The 11329-nt window shown below is 40.4% G+C and overlaps 1 protein-coding gene across 1 annotated transcript in view; it reads right to left on the bottom strand.

Moving 5' to 3' along the window:
• Positions 1 to 11329, bottom strand: part of MS3_00003469 (uncharacterized protein) — a 35356-nt gene that overhangs the window by 23939 nt on the left and 88 nt on the right. The window contains exons 2-3 of the mRNA XM_051211276.1: positions 5597 to 5650; positions 5433 to 5559 (exon numbers count right to left, since the gene is read on the bottom strand). The gene's annotated coding sequence lies outside the window, so the exon portion shown is untranslated. The remainder of the gene's footprint in view (positions 1 to 5432; positions 5560 to 5596; positions 5651 to 11329) is intronic.

The following is an 11329-nucleotide window of genomic DNA, read 5'->3' as shown; positions in this document are numbered from 1 at the left end:
TGCAAGTTAGTGTTAAATTGAATGAGGTAATCAACTAACAATACATTTTACGCAAAATATTTGAATCACACAGAGACCACAGTTTGTGTGTACCCAAATATCGCTACAACAGAATAAAAGTGTGCGGTTCCCCCTACCAACACACACACACACTGGGCAACTAGTTGTTAGCGGGAAATAGACTGGATTAAAGCATACTCAATGCACGATTGCTTTGGTGCATGATGATTGGCTAATTCTTATCCACTCAGCGCTAGTTGATAGTTGGAGAATACTCTGGAATCTTCTCATGTAAAAACTATAAATATACTAACGTTTTCTCTATTATGCTTTTTACTTGCTTCTTGCTTCCATCTAACCTTGTTATTTGGAATATAATCTCTTTGCTGTTCAACCGTGTTCTGATTTGGGGACTTGTCGAGTGAATCGGTGTCCGAGAATACTAAGCAATAGGAATAGCTGGGGTCATAACCATAAGAAAGAGATTATAACACTAATAAATTACGGAAACCTTTGCTAAATGAAAGGCCTTGAAGGTCCTGATCATGTGAGTAATAGGATGTGGAGATTTTGGAAAGCTGCTTATCGGGTAATCGACTTTTACAATATTCTATCCTGGACCAATGGAGTGCACATCTGCAAAGAAATCTCCATTTACTTATGTAGTGATAAAGGAATATCATGCTCCACTAGAGTAAAAGATTGTAGATTGACATGTAAGGGCTTTTTCGCGCAAAAGTACCTGTGCCGCTCAGTCGAAATCATGATCACTAACATATGTCACTTTCAACTCCAATGAAATGTCCAATTGTGCCTGGAAAGGCAGATTTATGAGACGGGCAGGGGGATAGATAATTATCCTGCTCGACAAATAAACAGCAGAGAATATTATTGTAAGGGCAAATCAGTTACTCAGTGCAGTAGCTCATGGTTTATACTAAAGGCGACAATAGTCAACTATTTCTATCACGATCAGTACGCAAAAGCTTTATTGTTGTTGAGTTACAAGATATCAGATAACTCGCATGACTCATATAGTTTAAAATAACTAGTCACCGGTCTTGCACCATTTTAGCCGTTATTTTTTATTAAAATACAATACTAATTGTTTCTTCATAAGGTTTTTACTGAGACACGTCTGTTCATAAGCTGAATGCCTCTCCACTTTTTTGATAGGACCCAGAGTCGGCAAATAATGAACAATGGGGAATCTGCTAGGATAACATTTGTGAAATACATACAAGCCATCAATTTAGCTACCGTCACTGTGCCCGAACCACAGCATTGCTAACGGCGTCACTCCTGGATGTCAGCAGTCCTTTGGAGAGATTGGGTTTTCAAGCATAGACCAAAACTGCTCCCATTAACTCGTTGTAGACCAACCATCTGCCGCGAGACTAACATCACGACGTCGCTAAAGATGGCCAGGATTGTAATAAGCTCCTCTGGCTTTCGTTATACGTAAATTGATCTCATCACTCACTCCACAACTACTCAGATACACGAACTTTCTCATCCTAACGGCTAATCACCGAGTGAGTACAAAGAAGCACGAGCTCTTGCCAGTCTGGTAGAGGCACTTTGCACTTAAGTGCAAAGAACATACAACACCTACAGATGCTGATTGCCTGAGTATCAACGCGGAGTTAGACAAGATCATTCGCGTACTCAACGTCAGATTCTTCCTACAGGTAAAAAAAAACCACACGACCACCACCTACTTCGATTAGGACTGTTAACAGAATTTCATCAGTACCAAGGTTGAAGAGTAATGAAATAGGGAAACACTGTCTAACATCCCTGCTTGAATGAAACAGTGGTAGGTAGTTGCATACTCTCACTGTCTGATGTTTGTGTATACGGCCTTGAAAGTGTTTTCAAACTTTTCAGACACACTTCTTTTTAACAGACGATCCTAGAAAACGGTCCTGTCCATTATATCGGAGACCGCGACATCAAAAAACGATTGTTGGCCTGAAGTATGTCAGAGAATTAAGCTATGTTCAATGAATGCACAACCCGAACGAAAACCGGACTGCTCCTCGCCAGTCAATTATTCACGGATTCTAAACAGTCTGAGAAGTGCGATAGAAGTAAACCATTGGGGAGCAAATGGGGGAAAACTTATACCCGATATTCGTTGCATAGAATGGGTAATCCCTCTTTAAGATGGGGAAAACGGCTGCTCGGTTTCACTATGTCGGGACACTGTTTCTCAAACCTTTCCGAACAATCTAGTCAGTCCTCTAATTAGAAGTTCTCCACTATCCTTAAGAAAGAGCTGCGGACAAGTCATCTAGACCCGGTGATTTATAGCGCTCTAGGAGTTGGAGTTCCTTGTGGACTCCCGCCTCGTCAAGTTGGTCATTCGTCACCGGTCATGGAGGACAGAACAGTCTGATAGATGTCGCCGGGGTAAGCACTAAGCTGAAGCATAAAGATGGACGATGTTTACCTCAGTGACCAACAACGATGTAGATAAGCAAGGCATCTCTTCATCATCCATCGTTGGAAAAATCCGATAGAAAATTTCTGTTTGTTTCGCAGCACACGTCTAGATTTTGACCATACTTTATTATTAAGCAAACATTTCTACGTGTTCAGTCAAGTCGAGAATGAGTCCAAGAACTGGCTAAGCACGTCGTCGACTACGAAGAAAACATTTCTCCCAAATAAGATTTTATTGATATTCAAACAGTTGTAAATGCAACAGTGATAAGTTCCAGGAGCATAAATCAAAAGGTTTAGAAAGACCAGTGGATTTCGAAACATCCACTAAACTGATGGATGCTCGTAGACTCATCCCAGCAGGCTCAGAGAGCGAGGAATACTACAATGGATTGACAAAAAGCCTACGCGATGATCGTAGTTAGTGGGTGGAAACGAAGCTAAAAGGGATGCAAAATGCAGCAGCAATAGATAATATCAGACAGCTGTTCAGGCTTATCAAGAAAAGCCGGAATTAAATTAAACTATTTTCGAAGATGGAACGGCAGTCGACTCTCAGTTCATGGGAATGAGATGATGACTAGAACACTTTAATGTTCTTAACTGATCTTCAGCTACTCCCTAGTTATTCATTGTTTCTAAACTACCTGGACGGAAAGTTGAAACAAGTCTCCCAAATCTTAGCGAAGTTGGAAAGTCCATATCTAGATCGCAGCAATGAGGAACAGCTATATCTAATAGATCAAATGTTCAGATACTAAAGTATGGTGTTTCAGTCTAAGCATTTTAATTGACTGAGGTACCAGCTGGTTTGAGGGCTGGACATAGTCCCATCAAGATGATCTCAATCACTGGTCGCCCTATAAAGAACTGAAATTCTCTTGTGATAACCAAAGAGAAGTCTCTGATTTATTACATACAATGTTGCGCACCTGATATATTACTAGTTGAGCGTGTCGACCGCTTCACTTATCTTGGAAGTCTCATCAACCCTTGTGGTCTGGTGTGTGACGAAATCTCAGCACGGATACAGAAGGGTCGATTAGCTTCTGCAAACTTGCGTCATTTATGGCGTAGGCGAGATATCCGTCTATCAACCAAAGGACGTGTTTACTGCGCAGCAGTTCGTTCCGTCCTATTTTATGGCAGTGAAACATGGTCGGTAAGAGTAGAGGATATTCGTAGGTTACTAGTATTTGATCATAGATGTCTTCGAAACATTACTCGTATATCCTGGGACCATCGAGTAAGTAACGCAGTTGTTAGGAAACGGGTACCAGGTAAGGATGGCAAATCCATTGGTGAAGTAGTAAAACTTCATCAGTTGAGATGGCTGAGACACGTGTTTCGTATGCCCAACTACCGACTGCCTCGACGAGCGATGTTTTATGGTATATGAGTAGGTTGGAAGAAAGCTAGGGGCGGCCAGATCAAAATATGGCACAAATCCATGAAGTCACTGACAAGTGGACTGAGCCATGTTGGTAGGTGTAGACTACCTGGTTGGGGACCGCGAGATGATAGCAACCGATTGTGCTGAGAATTCTATATTGTACCAAAATATAATATTGAATAAAGCCATTAATATTAATAATAATAATAATAATAATAATAATAATAATAATAATAATGACATGGCTCAAAATCGTGTGCAATGGTGCAGGTGCATCCACTCTTTGTGTTCTCCCAAAGTCTAATCTCCTGAGTCTACCTTGTCCCCTTTTTTCTCTTTCCAGATTTATTTCATTGGATTATATTCCTTGAATAACATCTTCAAACCCTAATCTTTCCGATTACTGCTTATACTCATACTACCTCTACCACTACGGGATTTGAATCGACAACTGCATCTCTGTGCTAATGTGGTATGACAACTCGAACTGATGTACGTACGTACAAAGTTCTACGTTGTTACTAACTGACTGACTTGTGAAGAATGAACCTAGGAAAATCAAACTGGTTTTAGACCTGTATGTAGATGCACCAATCAAATGTTCAACCTTCGTCAGGTTTCGGAACACAGATATGATTACCGACCATAGTGGTATTTCCTAACTTGAAGGTAGTATTTGAATTGGTCAAGCGATAGCTCAATATTAAGTAATATTCTTTAAGGTCACGAAATCCCTTTATGCTTATTTGAATTCTTCGTTTAGCTCTTCAAAGGTAGATCATCAACTAGATTTACCTATTGAGTTAGAATACGCAAATGACAACTTTATTTACTGATTACATCTGAAGCCAGCCTGATTTTCTCGTGTTTGTAGTTCACAAATTTCTCTTAGGCGCCCGATAATTATTGAGTCTAGTATTTTAGATGCTACATAAGTCAAACTAATACCTCGATGGTTATCACAGGATGGTTTTGACCCCTTCTTATATATTGGGACGACCAGTAATTGCGACCAGTCAGATGGGATCACGTCTAACTCCCAGATCTTAGCTAAAATATTAGTCAACCTAATCGCTAAGACTAGATCATCATCCTTAAAGACCTCTGGAGTTAATCCGTCTGGATGGTGGGTAGTTATAGAGTAGCTGAAGGCCAGCCGAATTGCTCCTTAGTGTTTCATCTATCGTTCTGAACGTCTGGGCTGGGAACAGATAAGTGTCATCTTTTTCCGAGATAGTCTCACTTACATTTGGCTTCTTGATTCTAGTTTCTTCTATGAGTCTGAAGAACTGTCTTGTTGTTCTTGGAATCTCAGTCACTCAGTCAGTAACAACGTAGAACTTCGTACGTACGTATATCGGTTCGAGTTGCCATACCACATTAGCCTAAAGATGCAGTTGTCGATTCAAATCCCGTAGTGGTAGAGGTAGCAAGAGTATAAGCAGAAATCGGAAAGATGTGTCCCAACTTGAGTCTATGGGTTTTTGTGAGGCATTCTACACTGATATATCGAATTATTCATCTGGTGTATAATTACTGAACAGGGACGTTACAGTGAGAGAAAACTAATGTTAGATTTTAAAATTCTTACTTGTTTGTTGGCTAGCTTTGCTGTATTCTTGCGAAGAACAATACTGGAACATCGCGGACAAAGAATGTTGAATTGATTGTATCCATTCTGAGTTATTTGATCATTAGCGTCAGTTGAGTCACAAAATCTGACAAATCTCAGTGTAAGTAAAACACTTAACTTACTGTACAGACGACATTCAGTGAACTTTATTCTGGTAGACAAAACGTCTTAGTAAACTGCAATAAAATTTCATAAACGATTGAAAAGTTATTGCCGATTCATACATTACCGTGATTTACATTGATCAAGCAAAGTAAAGAATTTCACTTAACCTCGATAAGACATGTGATTCCACATTTCCAAGTTGAATATTTAATGAATTCACTTAATCACTACGTTATGGATTTAATTCAACAGACTATGGTACAGTGATTAATGATTGCATCGAAGGTAATGTTCACACCTTGTATGCAATCACTTGGTTGAATTCGTATTAGATAACCAGTTTTCCTTTTAGGTCCCTTAATAAGAAATATCCTTACACGGTGTGGAAGAATGGGAAGGTACAACCACCACTAGATACTCGAAAGGTAAACAGCTCCAATTGCTCATATAAACGAGGTGAAGTCAAATGGATGGCTGTTCTGGGATCGTTTATGTGCGTTTCGCAGACAGCACACATCGATCGCACGAGATTCTGAAGTCAGCCAAAAAACAACATCCAATCAGCTATAACGTAGGACCAGTTAAATATATATATTGGTCCAAGTTGTCATACCTCATTAGCACAACACTATGAACAACAAATTCATAGCAGTTAACTCACTGGTATTAAAATCAGCTACGTTAATTCATATTATTAGTTTAGGCACTGATGCAAATATGTCTTGAAGTAATAATATGGAGTTGAGCGGGAAACATTCATCCTAAAAAGGCTAGGAATACTGTCAAAGGCGATTAAGAAACGTTGAGTTTCGTCGGTCTTCACAAAATAGAGCTGCGTGGTACCCATGGAGTTAATCCATTTGGATGGTGGGTAGTTGTAGAGTAGCTGAAGGCCAGTTGAACTGCTCTTTAAAGTTTTTCATTTATCGTTCTGAACGTCTGGGCTGGGAACAGATAAGTGTCGTCTTTTTCCGAGACAGTCTCACTTACATTTGACTTTTTGGTTCCAGTTTTTTATTAGTCTGAAGAACCGTCTTGTTGTTCCTGGAATCTAGTTTCGGCTTTCTCATCACTCAATTAAATTCTAATGTGTCTTCTTAGTATGGCTTTTCCGCGTCGAGTGAGGCGCAAGCAAGTGCGTGCTCGTATTAGAGCATGATCAGAGTCTAAACATGTACTCCAGAACGAGCGGTAGTCTTCTATCGAGCCTCTCCTGCGATAACTGATGGCTATATGGTGTATTTGAGTCCATCGTTTGTTTGGTGCAAGGGGTCGCCATGTTAAACTATGTCTCTCCTTATGCTTTAAATTAGTGCTTGCTAAAAATAAACGATTGTCTGAGCACAGTTGCAACAAACGATCACCATTATCTATTCATTGAGCCAAAATACCCATCTAAATTTCCTTCTGTTTGGTTTAACCTACCTATATACCTGGGCATTAAATTCACCTGCTACGAGTACTATGTCTGAGCGTTTAGCTTTATGAAGAAGTTCAGAAAGCTTTCTGTAAAAGCCATCTTTCACTTCATCCAGGCTGCAGTCAGTGGGAGCGTAGGCAGAAACGACGGAAAAGCATCGACGTGTGTCCCTATTCTTCCAAATTCCTACGCAGCCGTTTAGCCGAACAGCACATAGGCAACTGTTAACGGGAATCCACTCTAATAGTGCTTGTTCCGCCCTCGTACTTAGTGCTATGCCTACGACCGTCAGTCCACGAGAACTAATCATCGGGTCGCCAGTTACACTGAGGGTGTATCTCGTCGGCTCTCCGTTTTGCCGAGGTGAGGTCAAGTGAATGGCCACACTAGGATCCTGTATACGTGTTTCAGAGACGTAGCATACATCAATGGTACGAGGTTCTAGGGTCTTAGTCAAGGAGGCCTAGTGGCCGACTTGACATAAGGTGCGTACGTTAAAGGCTCCAATGTGTAGTTTGGAGGGAGGTTTCAGTAGACCTGGAACAGTTTTGCGCACTAGGACCGTTGGCCATGCTGACACTTGAGGAGGAAGCCAAAAGAGGAAGTCTAGTGTTGAAGGTCGATGTATGAGGAATTATAGGAACTGGAGAGGTTGGTGATGAATACAGTGGTCTTAAGGGCGGTTATCAACTCCTGGTTGCCCACACCGTGGACAGTTTCTTTTGGAGGTACCTGAAAGGGGAATTGGATTAAAGGTGGTCTTAGTGAACTGAGAGCGTGACCCCAGTGCCCAAAGGACAACTGCCTGAGATCGGTCACGAACGACGTTTTCGCGGGCAGGTTTTGCGTTAGCTGCGTACTTGTTGAGAACTTACCGACGGAGAAGGGAATCCACGGGATTTGGCGAAGCGTGCATTTTTTAGGTTGTCCTTTTCTAACCCCACCCTTCCTTTCTGGGAAGGCAGCGTCGCTGTTATGCTGGTTGTCTGAAGGAAACACCTTACTGCCGTCACACCTCTGTACAGTAAGAGTACGACTTCGCCTTCGGACCTTGGGTTTGTTGCTTTTACCGCTCTTCAACCGACCTGTCTGGCATGGTAGGACCTTGAGGAACGATTGTTGCAGCCAGTATATTTCGATTGCTTCATCACGATAGGCAAGCCCGACTACCAAGTCAAGGTAGCAACAATGATCTGGTAAAAAAAAACTGGCCGGCTTATGTGACAAGTTTAGACCATATGAGGTTTCAATATGTGGTTTCGAGCGTGGTTTCAGAAAATATTAAGTTGGGGGTTTCGATCGTGAGAAAGATGATCTGGGGTCTTGTTAAAGTTATGAAGATGGTTGTCACTTCCCGGCTGTCCACACCGTGTAGGATATTTTTTATTGATGGACTTAATAAGGAAACTGATTTATTGATAAGGCCTTTCGAAGTGCAGTGCTGACATATCAAAAACACCCCATAAATAGACCGTGCGTGACTTGCCTCAAACATTTTTCTTAGGTTCTGCGTTCGTGCACCCAAAACATGGCATCAGTTCATGAAGTCATAGATAATTAAACTTGGGCATTTTAATTGGTGTAGACCACCTATTTGGAGTATGCATGATTACCGTAGCCGATGGTTCTAGACTGTGAATGAAATTGCTCAGAATCGTTTCCAGTAGTGTAGGTCAATCCATTCAGTATTTCATCAAATTCTCAGACTCTAAATTCCTCACTACATTATTTGTTTTTATCTCACTAATTTATGTTTTCTCGATTAGTATTTCCGATGCCTAATCTTCCCAATTACTACTAACGTTGTTACTAACCCTACGGTTCTTGGATTTGGATCTGACAGTTTCATCTCGGTGTCCTAATGGGGTATAGCAACGTGAACCGATGTACATAAGTATCAGGTTCTACGTTGTGCCTGACTGACGTAATAAACCAAAATAAATACACAGCGTGACTATTTCTAAATAGGGCAGAAAAATATGTTTCTCTTTCATTTTGACAGTAAAATAAAAACTAAGTTGATCTAAATGATGTGATATATTTGCGTCATACGTTTCGAACAATCTGATCACAAATGTATTTCTCAAGGCATTTATGTATAAAAACTGACAAAGATCAATCAAACATGAGTCCAAATAAATATAGGGTGGTAAATGTAAATAAAATAAAAAGGATTAATATGAAGAGAATGGGAATTGATCACGATAATCTAGGTCGTAGAAAGTTTTAAGGATTACCAGTGCATAATACGGGTTACAATATATTGACTCTTCACGTGAAAAGGGAATTTGGATTCACGAATAGCCAAGACTCTTACAAACCTAGGAACTCGACCTTAACATCCGTATGCTTTGCAAGTTGTAATGATGTCCATTCTATCGACTGTTTTAACTGTATGCTTTGCTATTGCTGAATATGGTTCTTCACTCCGTTTTTGCCTGGGTAACTGGCATTAATTGGTTTTGAATCTATCTAGGCGTATATTTTATAAACCCTAATAAGATTGCTCAGTTACCTCTCTCTATTTAAGTACTCATACAAACATGTAAATCGGCATATGCAGTAAGATACGACGTAGCCATCTGCATTAAGTCTAAGTCTGTATGAAATCATGAGCTTAATTTTCTAAATTACAAGCAATTTAGAAGTGCAACGATTCATCGATGACAAACTAGCCATTGCCTTAAACTATGCTGCTTGTCTCTCTTTCTTCCCCACAGAACTAAAGCACACACAGAAGGCAAACAGTACCAAATCATTCTAACTTTCAGTTACGCCTCACTACCAAGACGTCTACTCACGACATCCGTAAGCTTTTTAAAGGTAATCTCAAGTTACGAGAACTGGGATACAGCTGCACATAACACGGACACTTGTGTTAGCAATAATCTCAGGCAATCTCCCCATTTCTAATTTAAGATATAAACTCCTTAATTGACAACAACAGGTTTAGAATGCCCTGTAGTACGTACAAAATCGGCTATGTTGATCCGGTGTTCATCTTGTTGTGCTGATGCGGTATGGCAACCTGGACCGATGCACATATGTGCCTGGTCCTACGTTGTAGCTGACTGACTGATGTTGACCCACGATACTAGACATTACAAGAGCTAAGCCACCCCATAGAACTCTTGGACACCCAATAGCCTGAGACATCATCTCGTCATCTTTAGCTCTTTCCTCATCAGTAGCGCGTCTATGCAGTCATCCACTGTTGAAAGCGACATCTCCATTTTTTAAGGTTATTCTACATATACTCCAATCAAAAAGTGACAATCCCCTCTCCTTAATAACAACTGCTCCCAGCCCCAAGAATATGTTGACCAACCTTTCTGACTAAGTTCGCCAACAGCTCATTCAACGGACCCCACTTCACCCGTCACTCCCAACCTTGTCTCACGTCACTTCCTCATTCGGCATGTTGACCATATACTAAACGATCAACATAAATACAAAGCTGACTGCTTAAACAGTTATCGAACCAATTCCTTACTTATTGAACTAGTCGGTGATTTAGCCAATTTCATTATAGTCACAGCTTTCCATTATTTCATTAGCGGGTAGGAACTGTGGAGATTTAGATATTACCTAGTGTATATTGGCTTCCCATTAACTGACCGCTTCATAGTCCTATCTCCGCTTCAGCCCAAAACCATGTATCGAAAAGGTAATGAGAAATTATTTTCCACCTTACAGGTACGATGCTCTGTACGCTATTGAGTTCACCAACTAAACGAGCTGCATCCACCTTAATTTATGGCTAATGAAGGAAATAGAGACGTCCAATAGACTTAAAATCGGTGTTGTTAACAGGCAACATGAACTAACCGCTTGATAAATATGCACTAAAGATATACAAACTAATCTAATCAAGAACAGCTTTTTGAGCATCACCTGTCCTTTTTCTCGCCTCTTACTAACATCTTACCATACTGTGTAAATAGCCAGACAGAGTCGACAATATCTACTCTCATGTCTGTCAGCTACTTTTAACCACAGAAAACAAACATTGTAATGACTATAAACAGGTATACAAGCCAACTTAGAATTTCTACGTAAACAAATTAGTAGTATTTAAGAGTAGGTGGCGCGTTATTATGAGGACAAACAGTGACGAACTGTATCAGTAAACGGCTTTAAAATGTTCATTTCCAAGAGATAAAGGAGTCACATTAGGTCATCTACATAATACCATAACACTCCAAAGTATAAGCTCCTGAGGGCTATCGAACTTTACGGCCACCTATTTAATTCATGAAATATGTAAGAGTGAAACTGGATTCTTGAAGTATTGTGAGATGTATGTATGAATATAAGCCACCTGGAACTA

Source organism: Schistosoma haematobium, chromosome ZW, assembly GCF_000699445.3.
Source record: "Schistosoma haematobium chromosome ZW, whole genome shotgun sequence".
Taxonomy (NCBI): Eukaryota; Metazoa; Platyhelminthes; class Trematoda; order Strigeidida; family Schistosomatidae; genus Schistosoma; species Schistosoma haematobium.
This window is presented reverse-complemented; position numbering and strand designations above follow the sequence as displayed.